This window comes from Callospermophilus lateralis, chromosome 6 (assembly GCF_048772815.1).
Source record: "Callospermophilus lateralis isolate mCalLat2 chromosome 6, mCalLat2.hap1, whole genome shotgun sequence".
Classification (NCBI taxonomy): Eukaryota; Metazoa; Chordata; class Mammalia; order Rodentia; family Sciuridae; genus Callospermophilus; species Callospermophilus lateralis.
The window spans coordinates 1744578-1764384 of NC_135310.1; the positions used below are offsets into that span (position 1 = coordinate 1744578).

The 19807-nt window shown below is 37.0% G+C and overlaps 1 long non-coding RNA gene across 2 annotated transcripts in view; it reads right to left on the bottom strand.

Moving 5' to 3' along the window:
* The window catches only part of LOC143641769 (uncharacterized), a 112200-nt gene extending 99329 nt beyond the window's left edge, over positions 1-12871 (bottom strand). For both annotated transcript variants that reach the window (XR_013155489.1, XR_013155488.1), the window contains exons 1-2: positions 12763-12871; positions 11832-11907 (exon numbers count right to left, since the gene is read on the bottom strand). This is a non-coding gene — a long non-coding RNA (uncharacterized LOC143641769). The remainder of the gene's footprint in view (positions 1-11831; positions 11908-12762) is intronic.
* Positions 12872-19807: the final 6936 nt, after the last annotated feature.

A 19807-nucleotide genomic window follows, 5' to 3' on the forward strand; every position in this document is an offset into this window, starting at 1 on the left:
AATAAGCCCTTAACATGTGAGCCTTGGGGGACATGCCAGATCCAAATCATACCACCATGTAATTAATAATGAATTCATATCTCCTTTACAACTCCTTCACCAAAATGGTTGTCTTTGCTACTTTACAGGGCTTCCTTGGACAGTCTTCCAGAACCAGGGGGAATAAATAAAAAGAGAATAGATGGATCCTGAGACTCTTCTTATATTAGCCCCAGAATTGTATAGAAAGAACATCTTTGGAGAATGTATTATTAACTCAGCTGGGGAAAGGTGTGGAGACATTTCTAAAACCCACCCAGTGTTCCTTCCACCTGGAACCCATATCATTATTTTGCCTGAGAGACCAGCCTGTTTCCTGTTTTATTCCTAATCTATTGCCCTGCCAGGGTCTATACAGGCCTATCTGTCACCCTAATAAGCTGGATAATGTCTGCATCCTGGGATAGATTTTTGCTTTCTCAAAGACACTCTATTCCAAGAATTATAATGCTTTTTTATTAGTTTTTGAACAGTAAATGTATGTACTATTCATAGAGCATGCCAAAATAGTTTAAAAATGACACTATGGAAAATCATTAGCCAAGCACTTTGCAACTTTTTAAGACAGAATTTAAATGCAGTTTCAGGCACTCTCATAAAAACAATCTTTTTCTTTTTCTGACTGTGACTGATTTTGACTCTGCTAGGAAAATCTCAAGGTGGAAATTTCCTGAGCTGACAGCAGGTCACACTAAATTAGAGCCATCACTCTTGGGGGGAGGCAGGAGTTAAAGAATATAACTGAATTTATTTCTCCTTAGCTATACATCCATGAAAGCATTGACCAGTAACTTTCTAATTTCCCAGTTTTAAAAATAGTGGATTAGATCTTCCATTCAGCTTCTCCTGTCAGGATGGGAACAAATAGATAACTCACAGTGAAGGTTTCTCACAGTACAGTGCAGAAAACTTTTTTTTTTCCCAAGACAAGATCTTTTCCTTTTATTTCTTTTCCAAGTTTATATTATTTTTCCATGGCACATGATTGAAATATAAAAACCAGATACACTATACTCTGTAAATGGATCTCTAACCATGGAAACCTGATTGAGGGGCACACAAACTTTCACCAGAAGGAGTGATTCATGCGGACTGAATCACAGCCCATGCATTCCCACCCTTCATCTCTCAAATGTTCTTTAGGAAAAATAGACTATTCCTCTGCCTCTAGATAGCTTTTATTTCCTAGTCACATTAATGGACACCCTAAACACTAAAATTTTAGTATGGGTAGATAACTATGAATTTAATCCAGTGTTTGAGAGATTTCCAGGAACTGAAGGCAAAGGGAACACTGGTTTCTATTAATGACTTTCATCCTCCCTCAACTTTTAAAAAGAGAGGTTTTTTTCCTGTGCATCTATCCTGACATCACTCTAAACTTTGTTTTTTCTTATCTCTTCTTTTGGCATGTATTTTGTTCCCCAAATCCAAGGTAACTCCATAATCAGCTATAGTGACTAGAATAAACTATACGGAAGTTTAAAGCATTGTAGCCCAAAGTATTTGCTTTTCCTTCCTTGTGTCTGTGGTTTGTCTGGGGTGACTGCTGCAAGCTGAAGTTGGGCTGTGCTTGGTCCCAGCCTTATATCGTTTCAAGTGGACTCTGTATGAATACACATACTCCTAAATCCAGAAGCTACACAAAGCACATTCTCAAGGTGGCTTAGAAGAATTCATGAAAGCAAGCCCAAATCTATGATTCCTCTTAAGACCTACAGGCCTGTTTAGTTCTCTTTTCAATTTGAATCAACAACAGAATATGACTATGAATAGATAATTATTTTTAATTTATTAATAGAAAGCTGTTTCCTCAAATAAAGGAAACAATTATCCTAATTTGTTCTTGATAAGTCAGTGTGAAGTACTACATTAAGGTTATGTCCTCAACTTTTAACAATTTAAGAAAACTATTAAAAATTTGAACTATACACAGAAAAAAGACATTCAAAAAGATGACTTAATTGGAAACTTGTTTATATGAAGAAAAATTGAAAAAAAAATAAAAGGTTTCTATCTTAAATAATAGAGATAATGATTATTTGATGTTTCTTAGTAAGTTTTTAAAAGATAACTGCAGTCCGGTTATTATCTTTGCTATTATTGAGGCCAAAAGTTGGAACAAAACCAGAATCAACTGTCTTTTGTATAGGTATAACTATTATTACTGATGGTTTAACAAGGGAATAGATACCTATATACTTGATATCTCTTTTCCAGGAAATACTCAGGAAAAGTTGGATGGTTTTCAAGCTTATTTGCAAATTAAAATATTAGGATATAATTCTATGCTCTAACGTGTCTAAAGAAAGATGCATATGTTTTTACCCTTTCATTTACTTATTCATTTTCTTTTTAGTTTAGCAAGCGTTTTTTATTATAGCAAAAATGGAGAAAAACAAAACCTTCATGAACCTTACATTCTAGTGAAGAAAAAAGATGATAAATTTGTCAACAATTTCAGGTTGTGATAAGTTCTATTAAGAAAATAAGTGTTGGACTGGGAATATAACTCAGCAGTAGAGTGCTAACCTAGTATGCTTGAGGTACTGGGTTCAATCCCCAGCACCACCACACACACAGAAAAATTTAAAATTATTTGTTTCAAGAATGTTAAAAGTATAAGTTTTGTTTTTGCCTTTCTATCTCCAACTTCATCAATTTCCATTATCCTTAATTGCCATGGTCAAAACCAAATATTGAAGTCATGATATGGTAAAGCAGAGAAAGATATATAACTATGTACTAGACAAATCTGGTTTCCTTCTTGACTTGACCATTTACTAGGTATGTGATCTTAAATAACTTAGCCAGTTTAACCCTCACTTTTTGCTATAGTTTGGATGATGAAGGTCCCCAAGGGGTCAAAGCTTGGTTTCCAGAGCGATAGTGTTGGGAGGGGATATGGATCTTCAAGAAGTAATGTTTCATGGGAGCCATTTGAGTCACTGTTCTGACCTCAACCTGTCATCTTTCCTTCTGCTTCTCACCTTGAGATATTAACACTTACTTCAGCATATGCTTACATCATTATGTGCCATTTTCTCCAGAAATTAAAAATTTTCACATTAGGAACTGATCAATTTTGGATATGAACCTCCAGAACCATGAGCCATAATAAATCCTGTATGCTGTTTCAGGTATTTTGTTATAGTAAAAAGAAGTTGACTAATGAATTTTCTGTATAAAATGTGGGGAAACTGATACCAGTCATACAAGGATAAAATGAGATGACATGTGAGATAGCTACCTTTGTTGATAGCTATTTTACTGTAGTTCTCCCCACCCCATGTCCCTCCATCTTTCCCTTCTCTTGCCTCTTTCTGTCAACAGAAGGCTGACCCCCAGGGAGCACATCTCCTGTTTTCCCTTATTGGTTAACATTCACTTCAGCTTAGTTGAGGAATCACTCACAAAAGATTGGGATATGTGAGGAGAGAGGTCAGGGTATTTGTTCCCTGTTGAGTACATGCCTTGGCAGGTGTATTAGTAATAGCTCCAACCTTTCAAAACCAAGCCTTCCACAAGGCAGCCTCCTCTTTATAATTATAGTTCTCATTGGGCTCTTCTGGATCAAAAGGTCACTCTTTGGTAAGTGGTATGCATTCCTACTGACCTTTGTCTATGGATGACTTACTATCCTGACACCCTATACACATATTCATAAGTAATCCATTATTAAAGCTTCTTCATTTAAACCATCTGAGTAAAATTCTGTTTCCCATAGGGATTCTGACTGATAAAGGACTTAATACCAAAAATAACCACACAAAGTAGATCCTCAATTTGGTATTCTGAGACTGTGTTTGTTAAATTATTTGATAAATGCATGCTCTTCTTCAAAGAAAATGCTATGCCATGATGTAAGAATTACTCAGATATTACCAGTGTCCACATGGCACAGAAGGCCAGATATCATACATTTTGCATTTGGTTTCTATGGCAATATAAGAATTTAAAAGACTGTAGGAGTAGTGTTGGGATTATGGCTCAGGGGTAGAATGCTTGCCTAGTATGTGTGAGGTACTGGTTTTAATTCTCAGCACCACATATAAATAAATAAAATAAATATCCATTGACTTTTAAACAATATACAAAAAATTTGACTTTAAAAAAAAAGACTGTAGGCGTGACTGTTTATGACTATTCTGGAGAACTTTACCTAAAAAAGAGGAAGTAAAAAACAAAAAGGATAAGTGGAAGAACTTACTTTAAAAACCAAAGCTTTAGTAGAAAACTATAAAACTCCTATAATGACCTCAAAAGAATCCATTTATATTAATAACTACAGGACAGACATGACTGAGAATTTGCCAAAAATATAATTGTGCCAGTGGTAGAATTGCTACATTTGGTAAACACACAACACTAACAAGGCCCTTTTAATAAAGTCAGAGCATTGGTTGAGAGGTTGCACTGTGAGACTTGTGATGAAGATATCTGGGTTGATTTGAAAATGTGAACTTTAATTTCCCACATCATTTTGCAGAAGAAGTAGCCTCTCTTCCCTGTATAAGAAAAATAATCTTAGAGGCTGGAGTTGTGGTTCAGTGGTAGAGCCACAACTCTTGCCTGGTGTGAGGCCCTGGGTTCCATCCTCAGCACCTCATTATAAATACATAAATAAAATAAAATAAAATAAAATAAAAGATCCATTTACAACTAAAAAAAATTAAAATAAAAAAATAACCTTTATATACATAAAGATGCTTCAATGACCTCATTTGGTATTCTGACTCACAAAGAAATACCAGATCTTCTGAAGACCCATCTCCATCAGCTCTCAAGAAAGCTAGATCCCAGCATCCATCAGTTGGAAAATTACTAAGCCTATTTCCAGAGGAAACAAAGTATGCCTATTAGGATTGAAAAAATCTTTCAAAATTGCATCATCAGGAACCTGATGAATTGTGTAGGAATGTTTTCTAAAAGAGTTAAACTGGAATAGATAAAACATATTGAAGAACTGAGCCAAATTTTCCATGGAGATATACTTACCCAGTATTCTGAATTTAGTGTACCATCCAAAACAGTTTTAAGCATCTCTAGTGTTTTCCTTTGTTGGTTACTCAATCCTGGATTCAAAGAAAACCAATATTTCATGATGTGAAGATGCTAAAACTTCCTTGTTCTTATGTGAAAGAAGGTATCCAGTAGCTTAGAGAATTGAGAACCTCCAGGTAGATTTATTATAGACAACATGTCCATCAGGAATTGCCAGAAAACAGACAATCTCTCAGGGTAATATAGGAGACACTATCCTAGAAAAGCTCTATCTATGTTAGCTTTCTTCAGTGAATTGAAAATAAAAGTGGGATGCTAACTTTTTATTAGGATCTCTCATTTTAATGGGAATAATTTTGGAGTGGGAAAGGCCATGTGGTAATGCTTAACCTTCAAAGCAAAGGTGGTTGCAATTACCATAATTAGCCATAGAGGTGGATGGCAGTCAATGTTTTGACCTGCAGACATCTGGTTGTTTAATGACAATTCTACAGAATAAGAGTAGATGGGCAGCTGACAACTATTACTTGGTCTGTGTAATTGGAAAAAAATATATGTCAGGTTAACAGAAATATAACTGGAATCACCAAAGGGAGAGTTCACAATTTGTAGCCTCCCACTCAAGTTTGCAGACCTAGGAATTTCCTGAAGAAGGACTATGCAAGTCAGCCCCTAGTAATAAGTTTATATGGATCTTACAGAATTATTATGAATTACCCAAAACTTTCAATAATTGTAGCAACTATTCCAAATATATTGGAATATATTGACTGGTGAAAATTATCATAGCCTCAGTTTCCTAGCATAGAAACTATTAACATGACAAAATGTTTTTTTCTCAGTCTCTGGAGATGCTATATGAAGCCATTGAATTTGGGAACAAGAAACCATCTCCATTTGAGAAGCAGATTTCTGGAGCATTGTTTTCACTATAGAAAGTTGTTAATGCACGGAGAAAAGATTTGTTTCCTTTTTCATTGCAAAATTTTTTGCCAAGACCCCTGGAAAAAAAAAAAAGATTAACAAGAGAAAAACTTAAATATTTATTTAATATAGTTTTATTTTTCATGAGCCCCTTCAGAAATTAAGACCAAAGATAAAGGAAAAGTGATTTTTATGGACAATTGTACAGAAATACGATTGAAAGCAAAAATGGTATGATCTAATGGTAAGACAACTTGGGGGAAACCTTACGAAGGCCTGCACTTTTGTTGAGATTTTTTTCTATGACCTTCCTCTCTTTTAGGCATAGGAAAGACCACTCTAGATTGAGGTTCTTATGATCTATTTTAGAGGAAGAGCAGAGAATTCTTTTATAAACTGCTTCAGAAGGAAAGGTGGAAGGAAGCCAGACTGGCTTGCCTGGTTCTGCTGTTTTCTCAAATGCCAAAAGCTGTATTTTGGGGTAGTGTATCCTAAACTCCATCACTAAAATCTATTTATAGACATCTAGCTGGAAATCATACTTATCATTTTCTCTTTTAGGTAGGTCTATCCTACAGACAAACTTGTATAGCTATGCAGAAACCCATCTTCCACCCTGCAGATAAGGGTAATACACAAGAGGTTACAAATGCTATGTGAGTCCCTACATAGCCACTGGAATACAGCTGGCCTACCAGTCCAGACTGGTCAAGGTTTCATGAAAGAAGAGATAGAAATAGAGATAGAGATGTGGGGGGGGGGGCAGGGAGTAGGGGAGGGGGGACAGAGGGAAGGAGAGAAAAAAAGGAGAGGGGTTGAAGAAGGGAGGGGAGGGAGAAGGGTTGAAGGAGGGAGGGGGGAGGGGCTGAGACAGAGAGCTTACAAACTATTTAAGCTTTTGTATTTGGGGGTCGACTTTTCCAGCTAAACATTACCTTAACTACTATACTTTGAAAACTGAATGTTGCTGTTGCCCCATGCCCCCTTCCCCTTACTGTTCCTAAATTAATTCTTTATAGCTCCTTCAACTTAACTATTAATCAAATAGATACAAACTAAAGCTTCTGCACATCAAAGGAAACAATTAAGAGCATGAAGAGAGAGCCTGCTGAATGGGAAATCTCTGCCAGCTGCTCCTCTAATAGGGGATTAATAATCTGAATATATGAAGAACTCAAAAAAAAAAAAAAACACCAAAAAACAATCAATTAACAAATGGCCAAAAGAACTAAACAGGTACTTTACAAAATAAGAAATACAAATGGCTAACAAATATATGAAAAAGATGTTCAACATCTCTAGAAATCAGAAAAATACAAATCAAAACTTCATTGAGATTTCATCTCACTCCAGTCAGAATGCCATCATAAATACAAATAATAATAAATGCTGGTGAAAATGTGGGGAAAAGGTACACTTATGCACTGTTGGTGGGACTTCAAATAACTACAACTACTCCGGAAAGAAGTATGGAGATTTTCAAAGAACTAGCAATGGAACCACCACAAGACCCAGCTATCTTACTCCTTAATATTTCTAAAGAACTGAAATCAGTATACTCTAGTGTTTCAAGCCAAACTTCAATATTTGTAACAGTGCAGTTCACAGTAGTCAAGTTATGAAACCGGCCCAGGTGCCTGTCTGCAGATGAATGGATGAAGAAAATGTGGCATCTATATACAATGAAGTCCTATTTAGCCATAAAAAATAATGAAACTGTAGCATTCTCTGGTAAATAGATAAAACTGGAGAACAACACACTAAGTGAAATAAACCAGACTCAAAAAGTCAAGGGTTGAATGTTTTCTCTCATATGGGGAAGTTAAAATAAGGGGAAAAAAGTGGATATGAAGAATACAATAAAAATAGAAGGGAGATCAGTGGAGTAGAGTAAGGGGATAGTGGGACAAAGAAAAGAGGGGTAAGCACTGGGGACTTAAATGAAGCAAATTATATTCCATGCATGTATAATTATAAAAATGAACCACAATAGTATGTATAACTATAATGTACTTATAAAAATATATAAAGAATGTGATGTTTTCATGTATCACTTTATAGAAAACTAATAATATTCACTGAAAGTGCAAATGTGGAAAGTAGCACTTACTAATTGATGGTGGGATGACAAACTGATACAAGTTCTTTGGAGGAAAATTTGGCATAATTAATAAAAAGTATGAAAGCATAGACTCTTTGATCTAACAATAATATCTCTAGGAAGCCATACTATTTATACAGAAAGTTCTGTTTATAAAAACATTCATTGTAGCATTATTTTCAGTAGCAAAAAAACTTAAAGCTATTAATAGGAAGAGCATAGATTAGTGTTTGCCTGTATTTTGAAATTCTATACCACAATTAAAATGAGATTGGTCCACATAGAAGAATTGAATAAGTAATATAAAAATGTCCATAATATCACATGAAACAAATAAGTATTGGTATGTGAGGACCCAACATGGCGGCCGGCAAGGAGGCAGCACTTTCAATGCCTCCGCAGTAACGGGATCAGAGAAACCCATTCATACACCTACATGTGACCTGCTGAGAAACTTCTGGCAAAATTTCGCTGAAAGGAGACCTGCCGGGAATTACATCAAATAAATTAATAGGAGTAAACAGTAACTCAGCAGTCAAACAGAACAAGAAGCAACATGAGCAGCATGAAAAAGCAAGGAAGAAAAGGAGTACAAACAATGCAAGACAGCCTAAATATTCAGGAGGATATAGAGTCATCAGAAAAAAATGGTCATATAAAGAACTCAAGGAATACCCTAGACAGATGGAATGGAACCTTAACGAGGATACGAGACAGCAAATTCAAGCAGCGAAAGAACACATTGAGAATGAATTACATAAACAGATAAAAGAAGAAGTTAAGCATCTTTATCAGAAGATAGAGATTATAAAAAAGAATCAAACAATAATCTTAGAAATGAAGGAAATTATAAACCAAATTAAAAACTCAAATGAGAGTATCACTAATAGAGTGAAGCAAGTAGAAGCCAGAACATCAGATAATGAAGACAAAATATATCATCTTGAAAAGAGTCTAGCCAACTCAGATAGGCTGGTTAAAAATCACGAGAGAAACATCCAAGAGATATGGGATAACATAAAAAAACCAAATTTAAGAGTCATTGGGATAGAGGAAGGAATAGAAATTCAAACCAAGGGAATGAGTAACCTGCTACATGAAATAATTACAGAAAACTTTCCAGAAATAAAAAAGGAAACAGATATACAAATTGTAGATGCATACAGGACACTGACCATACAAAATCACAGTAGACCAATGCCAAGACACATTGTTATGAAGATATCCAATATACAGAACAAAGAGAAAATATTGAAAGCTACAAGAGAAAGGAGGCAGATTACATTCAGGGGTAAACCAATAAGGTTAAGAACGGATTCTTCATCACAGACGCTGAAAGCGAGAAGATCCTGGAACAACGTATTTCAAACACTGAAAGACAATGGTTGCCAACAAAGAATTCTGTATCCAGCAAAATTAAGCTTCAGGTATGACAACGAAAGAAAAATCTTTCATGATAAACAAAAGCTAAAAGAATCTGCAGCCAAAAAACCAGCATTGCAAAGCATCTTGAGCAAAACACTACACGAGAAAGAAATGAAAAACAATAACCAAAGCCAACATTGGGAAGTACCTCAGTAAAGACAGACGGAGAGGGGAAAGCTAATCATGGAGAAACAAACTAAATTAAAAAAAACAAAAAGAGAGAGAGAGATAAATAATCAAACATGGCTGGAAGTACAAACCATATATCGGTTTAAACTCTCCAATAAAGTGACGTAGGCTGGTAACATGGATTAAAAAAACAAATCCAACAATATGCTGCCTCCAGGAGACACATCTGACTGGAAAAGACATACACAGGCTGAAGGTGAAAGGCTGGGAAAAAAATATACCACGCACACGGTCCTCGCAAGCAAGCAGGGGTGGCCATCCTCATATAGAATAAAATCGACTTCAAGACTAAGTTAATCCAAAGGGATAAGGAAGGACATTATATACTGTTAAAAGGAACCATTCACCAACAAGATGTAACAATTATCAATATTTATGCACCAAATAATGGTGCTGTGAGGTTCATAAAACAAATTCTCCTCAAGTTCAAGAATCAAATAGACCACAACACAATAATTATGGGTGACTTCAACACACCTCTCTCACCATTGGACAGATCCTCCAAACAAAAGTTGAATAAAGAAACTATAGATCTCAATATCACAATCAATAACCTAAACTTAACTGACATATATAGAATATATCAACCATCATCAAGTGGATATACTTTTTTCTCAGCAGCACATGGATCCTTCTCAAAAAGAGACCATATATTATGCCATAGGGCAACCCTCAGTAAATATAAAGGGGTGGAGATAATACCATGCACTTTATCTGATCATAATGGAATGAAACTGGAAATCAATGATAAAAGAAGGAAGGGAAAATCCTATATCACATGGAAAATGAACAATATGTTACTGAATGATCAAGGGGTTACAGAAGACATAAAGGAGGAAATCAAAAAATTCTTAGAGATAAATGAAAATATAGACACAACTTATCGGAATCTATGGGACACAATGAAAGCAGTTTTAAGAGGGAAATTCATCACCTGGAGGTCATTAGGCAAATCCACTCACCAATACACATATATTTAAATATAAATTTGATGAAAAAATATTAGTGTTCATGAAAAACTGAAATTCAATGTAACTATTATACTAATAATTCTTGTTTAAAAAAAAAACCCTACAGATGAAGGTGTATTTTAAGTTCACATTTAATCAAAATTGTGTTTTCTGAAAAATATTAAAGTACATATTAAAATACATGTCTTCTTTTATATCAGATATTCTTAAAAGGGGTATGCATTAGAGACCCCAATAAAAATGTTTAAAACACATATTTAAACTAAACACTTAGATTTGAATTCTCCTATATTCAACCTTCATTTGCACACTGATTAAAAAAAAAAAAAAAGAAGAATCTATTTTGACTACAGACCAAAGGCTGCAATTATTATTTATTTCTGCTCTAAGTTTGCTCCACTAGACCCAGATCCTGTCAGTCACAGACCTATTTTTAGTTCAAGGGCCTTCCAAGTAGGAACAAGCTGAAGCTCTCCCCCATCTTCCCATTAAAAAATCTGCAGCTTAGAGTCCATTTACTCATAAGTAAAAAATAGCTGCCTTAATTATTTTTATATTTCATCTCTTATTAACAAATGAAAGTTGATATGCAAACATTAAATCAGAAGAACACATTTTAGGTTCAATATAAAATCTAAGAGTCATTTTACAGCATTATGTTAATGATTTTATTTTATTATGGTAATCATTATATTACGATTTTATGCAGAAACTAATAATGGCATCCACTGAAAAATCCTTTTGAATTCTTAATTGGGTCAAATTATTTAAAAATTAACTATGAATATTATAGTAAAAAGTAAGGGGAAATCTCCCACAAAACACAGTAAGACTGTTTTATAATAATAATAATAAAAAGAGCTAAGAAATTGGCTAGTGTATTAATTAAGCTCCCAAGAATAAAGTATCTCAAAATTGTTATGCCAGGTAAAAGCTAATGAGATATTATATGAGAGTATAGAACAACCATCATTATCTATGAGAAATATTTCTGCTGTTGTTAAAAAGGATATATAACACTTGGCTTAATTTGGTTGTCTTCAAAATTTTACTTTTGTGTACTTAATACATAAAAAACTAAGATCAATTACTAACTACTCAACAGAGGTTTTTTTGTGTTACACACATTACTCATTAAACAAATGCAAATGATAGTCACAAGGAAAAGAGCTTCTTACCTTTCAAATAACTTGTTGCTGCTTTGCATGCTTTGCTCTTAATTCAGACACCTCCTTCCAAAGGGACTCATTCTCACTATTATAATTTAAAAAAATAAATAAATAAATAAAAAAGATTTAGTCAGAAAACCAAACCCCAGTATCTTTAATTAAGAATACTAGAGAATTAAAAAACACAAACCTAGAGAACTTAACTGTGTTTGTTTTCAGTATGATAAGTATTTTTATGAGACCAGAAAGCTGGTTCAATAATACAGGAATGACAACTATCAACACAACTCCAGAATCATTCCTTCTTAAATGTATTATCTGCTATTCATGGCAAAATAAAAAATAAATAAATAAATAAATAAAAAACCTTAAACACACTTCTACACCATATACATTACACAAATGGCCCGATTCCAAAGAACACGTTGCCATTTTCTATTTAATGTTTGAAAAAGCCATTGATAAGCCACACCCTGCGTTTGAACATCTACCTACTCCCCCGACAGCTCTCCTCATAAAGACCCCAGATGCAACGCGGGGTGTGTGCGGGGTCAGGTCCTAGGGTTCAGCTTGCCCCAGCCAACCCCGCGCCCAGAGCCCGGGGGATCTCCGGTTCCCATCCCTCCCCGAGCCGATGGAGGACGAGTGGGCAATAACGTGGCCCCCGCGCCCTAGGTACCTCCTCGGCCTAGGCTGCGCGGGGCCGGTTCCGAACGCGACCCGGCGGGACCGTTACCAGCCGCCCCTCCCCCACCGCGGCCCGCGGCGAGCGCACGGTGCGGCCGGGCCCAGGCCCCTCGTGAGCGACACCAGGCTCCTCCAGAGGCGGCGCCAAGGCCACGCGGTGCCTCACAGCCGCCGAGCGCCGCGGGCCGCCAGAGACAACCCCGCGGGAGGGAGCGGGGGAGGCGGTTCGGAGGCCGCGGTGCCCCGACCATACCTGGCTCCAGGTGAGGAACTCCTTGCTGTGGGCTTCCTCCACAGCTGGCTGAGGAAAGCCGCACGTTCCAGCTCTGCCTCCATGTTAACCGGAGGCGGAACGCAGCGCGGTGCCGGGGCAGGCGGTGCCGGTCGGAGGCGGTGCGGGTCGGAGGCGGTGCCGGCGCAGGCGGTGCGGGCAGGAGGCGGTGCCGGGCGCAGGCGGTGCGGGTCGGAGGCGGTGCGGGTCGGAGGCGGTGCCGGGCGGAGGCGGTGGCGGGCGGAGGCGGTGCCGGTCGGAGGCGGTGCCGGTCGGAGGCGGTGCCGGGCGGAGGCGGTGCAGGCAGGAGGCGGTGCCGGGCGCAGGCGGTGCGGGTCGGAGGCGGTGCGGGTCGGAGGCGGTGCCGGGCGGAGGCGGTGCCCGGCGCAGGCGGTGCGGGTCGGAGGCGGTGCGGGTCGGAGGCGGTGCCGGTCGCAGGCGGTGCCGGCGCAGGCGGTGCGGGCAGGAGGCGGTGCGGGCAGTAGGCGGTGCCGGTCGGAGGCGGTGCCGGTCGGAGGCGGTGCCGGGCGCAGGCGGTGCCGGGCGCAGGCGGTGCCGGTCGGAGGCGGTGCGGGCAGGAGGCGGTGCCGGCGCAGGCGGTGCAGGCGGCGGAGGCGGCGGTTGCTCCCGAGACCGCCCACCACGCAGGCGCAGTAGCTCTCGGCCCGCCCCCCACCCAGCCCCGCGGGGCGCTCAGCTAGGCTGCAGGCCCGGCCACCGCAAGATTACTCAGCAAATACCTAGGAGATTGTGTTTCTTTATTTTTGTATTTTATCCAATACTTTGTTTAACTAGTAATTTGCTTTTGAGGCAGCATCATACAGGCATTTGTCAAAACATTGACCATTGCAAGATATTAACCAGTTGCTAAATTTTAGATGTAATTCAACCAGAGGAACAGATATTTAAACTGAGGGTCAAAAGAACTAGGAAAAATTGTCACATAATATCCTCAAATTTACCAAGACCAGAGTAGATGGATTTACAGAGAATTCGTGACTTTCAGGACTCCTCACACATATAAATTCTCTTCAGAGTTTAAGTCAGGTATAATGACATAGATGAGGCAGCAACAAGGCAAAAAAAGTACAAAAGTAAACAACTGGTAGTAGGGTGGGTTTGCAGGCTTCCTTCCCCGTACTTCCCCATCCCCATCAATGGCACCCAGGGTGGCCAACCCCACTCCTTTTCAGGCTTATAACTATGCATTGTGCAATCTTCAGGGATTCTGAGATCTTTATGCAATGTTAGTGCTGCCAGAATATGCTCTCTTGGGTTGGTCTTAAGCCATGAGGGATATAGGATTCATATTCCTGTTTAAATATGAACATTCTTCTCATTTCACCCATGGGTCCCTTCCTTGTCTTTCTTGGTGAGGTGGTATGAGGAGGGCACCATGCAGTCAACGTTACTAGGCGATGTGCTGTTCTGCATATATTTTGTAAGATTCTGAAAGATAAATTTAATGTGGCCCATAAATGAAGTATTGTCCAGATTTCCTTCCTCCTCTGTATAAGACAATATTTGTTAATCATCATTATTCTTTGAGAAGAAAAATCAGCAGCTGGATGAAAATATCCATGGGCAGTATGAGGGATATTTCGGAATCATCAGTAATGATGTAACCAGCATTCAGCAAATGGTATTAGGGAGCTGCATAGGTAAGATGTGCATTGTTTCAACACAAACAGGTTCTGATGAGCCATGACATTGGATAATAACAGTCTCACAGTAGGAGATAGTGAAATTAGCACAGTTGAGAACAAAGAACATAAGAGGATGGTTCATAGCTCTGAACAGTAAGAGGTGACATCTGGACAATGTGAGACTTCACATGACTAGATAATAAACACACAAATACTTCTTTTCTACCCATTATTATAATCTTCATCAATACCTTGCTAATTTTACAGTGACCTATTAGATCTGCAATTAATTAATTAATTAATTTGATGCTGAAGACTGAGCCCAGGAGCGCTTGACAACTAAACCACATCCCCAGCCCTCTATAATTTATTTGAAGTCAAATTATTTAGATAGGAATTCTACAAAAATATTTTCCAAGGTCTCAAAAAGCTCACAGGGGTTTACAATTATGTAAGTACTTCCAGTTGCAATTTCAGACTTTTTTCCCCCTAAAGTTTTGATATAATTAATTTTAATACTTAGGAGAGAATAATGAATCAAACAAAATGGGAAAGATAAACTTTGCTGGGCTTCCCTATAGCATGTTTTAATCAGTGCTGAACTTTGGAATTAGGAGTTGGAACTTGAAATTAAGATATAATTGGGTGAGGCCTTAGTTCTGCTATGTTTGTGTAATCCTCAGCAAGTCTCTAACTGCAACAAGTCTGTTCCATTTTCCTCATAAAGTTGTTTATGAAGATGGAATAAAAGAATTTTATAAGCAACTAACAGTGTTTTTCAATATTTTCATAAACCATTAAATGGAGAAGACAATGCACCAAAATTGTATGCTAAAGATACTGTCATAATTAATTTATAATTTTTTGTTATTTGAAAAAATTTTTTTTGAGTTGTAGATGGACACAATGCCTTTATTTTATTTGTTTATTTTTATGTGGTGCTGAGGATTGAACCCAGTGCCTCACACATGCTAGGCAAGTGCTCTACCACTGAGCCACAACCCCAGCCCTTTTTTTGTTATTTTTTACCATAAAGATAGATAGTAAAATTTTTATTTGTGCTCTTAAAAATAAAAAAAAATCTACTAATATTCAGTAAATCCGTAATTGTTATTATACTTAATCTTGTACTCAGAATCATCACGGGGGTTGACACATAGGTACAATCTGATGTTCTTGTACTTCAGGTAGTGAGTGTTAAGAATGAGTCAGTGGAAAAGTAGAAGGAGTCTTTTCACCATCTCTTACTCCAAAAACTTGTAGCTAATTTGAAGGAAAGCAACACTAACTGAATCCCATGCTTCTTTTCATTTAATTCAGATTGCTTGTAATGGATAATACCTTTTTTGAGAGGCTAGGGTTGACCAACACTTTAAGTCCCTTTATATTTCTGGGATTCCACACATAATTGCAGTAGGCCCTCCATATCTTACAGTAGGCCTTTCACATCTGTGGATTCAATCAACTACACATAGAAAATATTCGGAAAAAGGAAAATTGTATCTATACCAAATATATAATGACATTTTTCCTTGTTATTATTTCCCATACAACACAGAATAACAGCTACTTTGATAGCATTTTCATTGCATTAAGTACTATGAATAATCTAAAGATGATTTAAATGTCCAGGAGGATGTGCATAGGTTATATGCAAATATTATGCCATGTTATATAAGGGCCTTGAGCATCTACAAATTTTGGGCTCCACAGGGGGCATGAAGGTGGGATTGTGTGTATAGAGGTGTCCTGGAAGCCAACCCTGTGGATAACAAGGGGATAACTATAGTGTTGGTGACAGATAGAATCTGTCTTGTATAATAGATATTCTCATACTTGATATTTGTATCCCCAGAGATATATGATGTGAGCACATAACCTTTATTCTACAACCTAGACAAATACAGAACCTCTTCTAACTTTTTTCATGTTTCATATTAATTATTCAGAATATTGCATTTCATTGTGGCATATTCATAATGCTTATAACATAGTTTGCTCAGATTCATTTCCTACTACCACCTTTTACTCTCTCTTATACCTCCCCTTTCTCTACAGTTAGTTTCCCTTTTACATTCATGATGTCCCCCTTCACCTCTTCCTTTAAATTTCTCATATGGGAGAAAATATATAATACTTTTGAATCTGACATTTTGCTTAGCACGATGGTCTTCATATCCATCCATTTTCTTGTAAATGACAGGATTTAATTCTTCTTTACAGTTGAATTAAACACCATTATGTATATATACATCATATTTTCTTTATATATTCATTTCTTCACAGATATCTAGACTAATTTCATATCATGGTTATTCTGAATTGTACCACTGTAAACATAGGTATGCATGTATCTGTAAAGTATGCTAACTTTGATTCTTTTGTGTAAATGTCTGGATTGGTATAACTGGATCACATGGTAATTTTATTTTTAGTTTTTTGAGGAACCTCCATACTTGTTCTAATTTGTATTCCTACCAACTATGTTTAGGAGTTCATTTCCTCCCCTATCCTTGTCAACATTAATTATTATTTGTGTTTTTGATGACTGCCAGTCTGGTTGGAATGATAACCTCTTTTGACTTTGAATAAGAAGTTACTGATTCAAAGGAGTAAGATTTGGAGAAAATCCATTTTGGAGATGAATAGTGTCAGCAGAAGTGGCAGTAATACTGTTTCTAGCAGTGTTACTATGGTTTTACTACAATATTACTATAGCAGTATTACTATGGCTTTCGATGTTCAGTGCCAAAAGCTATGGCAGACCTGTCTCCAACCTTTAGTGACAGAAGCAGTGGTGACTTTTATGGACTGGTTCTGGAAGTTGGCCTTGCTTTGTTGCCCTCATTTCCTCCTGCTCTCCAATGCAAAGAATTGTGAACAACATTGTAAGTTCTCAAATAATACCCATTTTCGCAAAGTCGGTGTTGGTTTCTGTTGTATGCAACTTCAAACCTTCTGATGATGAAAGTTACATGCTGCTTTAACTATTGTTTTATTGTGATACTGGAACCCTTCCCTGATTTTCTTTCCATTTAGGTATCTACAGAGGCTCTTCTCATTCTGATCTCACATTTTTTTTTCTGATCTCCTCTCCCACTGGAAGATGAAAACAGTGTGATATTCTTTATTGTTGAACATTTTACATTGGAAATTAGTCCTGTTGCTTCCTGGAGTCAACTTTCTAGAACAGAGGTTGTTGAATGTTGTAGAAAGAAGAGGCCACTATATCTGAATAGATTAAGCTCATTTATAAGTCTTTATCTTTATATCAACATATTTTTATATTCTTTAGCAACTTCATACTTGAGATGCAGAGATTTTGTCATTAAATTATGTGCACTTATTTTTAGGTAATTTTCACTTTGTTGCATAATGAAACTTCCATTATTTAAAAACATAAAATTTCAGAATACTTTTATTGACATCCCTTCCCCCTTCTCTGAGAGTTTAAAGATTGTGCATGTATGGGGCCCAATTCCTGATGTTTTTCGTTGCAATATTTGTACTGATTCCTTCCAACCAAGATTATAACTAATTTAGAGTTTATTAAAAAGTTATTATGCTGACATTTAAACTTATTTTGGTAGTAAATGTGGCAGAACTTTCTTTAAATACCACAAGGAGAAAAATTTTAACAAAAAAAATCATTTTATAGGTTTTCAATTAGTTTTTTTTAAAAGCACTAATGGTGACACATTCTGAACACATAAAAAACCAACAAAATTTCACACTTAAAAGTCGACTCTACTTAATTAGTTTAAGTAGTAAATCTTACTCTAAAATAAAAATGAAAACCACTAATTTTGAGTACTTTTTAAACAAATTCCAGATGCTCAGTTAGTGCAATAAAGTATATTATATTGTCATACACATGCACGACTGACTCTTACATAAAATGAGTTTCCTTATAGTTTTGAAGCTTGAAAATAAAGTAGCAATTCAGAGGACAAAAGTTTCACTCAAATCTTATCTAATTTTCAAAAAGAGAAACTCATGATATTATGTAGACAATTTGAGTTAGCTCTTTATTCAGTAAAAACATGTGGTATGGAGAATCTATTAGTTTTCTATTGCTTCTATAACAAATTACCACATATATTGGATTAAAACAACTCAAATATGTTATTTTACAATTCAGTAGAAGTATGAAATGAGTCTCATTGAGCTAAAATCAAGATATAAGTAGGACTGCATTCCTTTGTGTAGGCTGTGGAAGAAAACTGGGTTCTGCTTGTAGTCCCAGCAGCTCAGGAGGATGAAGAAGGAAGATTGCAGGTTCCAAGCCAGCTTAGCAATTTAGCTAGACCCTGTCTCTAAATAAAATATAAATAAGGGCTGTGGATGTGGTTCAGTGGTTAAGCACCTTTGGGTTTAATCCCCAGTATCAAAATAAATAAATAAATAAATAAATAAATAAATAAATAAATACTCGGTCCTCATGTTTTCCAGCTTTGAGAGGCTGTCCATATCCCATAACTACTCCATTGTGTAGTCTGTGGGTAAAAATCTGGGCATCAACTTACAAGATCATCAGAAAGGCAGATTCTTGGGCTTATCACATACCCACTGATCTAGGATCTGCAGTTTAAACAGGATCCTCAGGTGAGATTCATGCACATATTAAAAGTATGTAGAAAATCAATCTCTTCCTTCCTTCCTTCTTTCCTTCCTTCTGTCTTTCTTTCTTTCTTTCTTTCAATCCAGGTGTATTTACCCACTGAGTCACATTCCTAGCCCTTTTTATTTTTATTTTGAGACAAAGTCTTGATAGGTTGCTTAGGGCTTCATTAAGTTGCAGAGGCTGACTTTGAACTTGTGATCTCCCTGCCTCAGATTCCCAAACGTATGGGATTACAGACATTCACCACCATGCTGTGATGTATTCCTTTTATGCAACCAGAGGCACTTCAATCTTGTCTTCTTCAGTCATTGGACTACCATTAAGTACTAGTAAGTAGTCTTTCATTTGAAGAATCATAAGGGAACTGAAAGGAATCTGAAAACCTCAGGTGTGACCATGCAGAAGCATCTCCTTTCAGCCATTTCTGTTCTCACTGTGAGCCTGTCTTCATTTTTAGCATTAGTAAGTGCCTAGTTCCATAGGAAGAATCATTATTTTCTTGCTAATTGGGAGAAAGGGGAAGGATGGGGGATGAAAAGTGACAGAAATCTGTGAATCAATGGCTTAATTTCCAGAAGATAAAAAGAGGGAACTTGGAAACAATAGACCTGAAAACATAATCTCAATACCTAGAAAAATTATAGAGTGAAGTAATAAAACATTTGTGAGTATTTAGAAGAACTTTGGAGAACTTGACATCACAATATGAGTTTACTGAGAACAAGACGTAAGAAACCTTATATTCATTCATAATGGA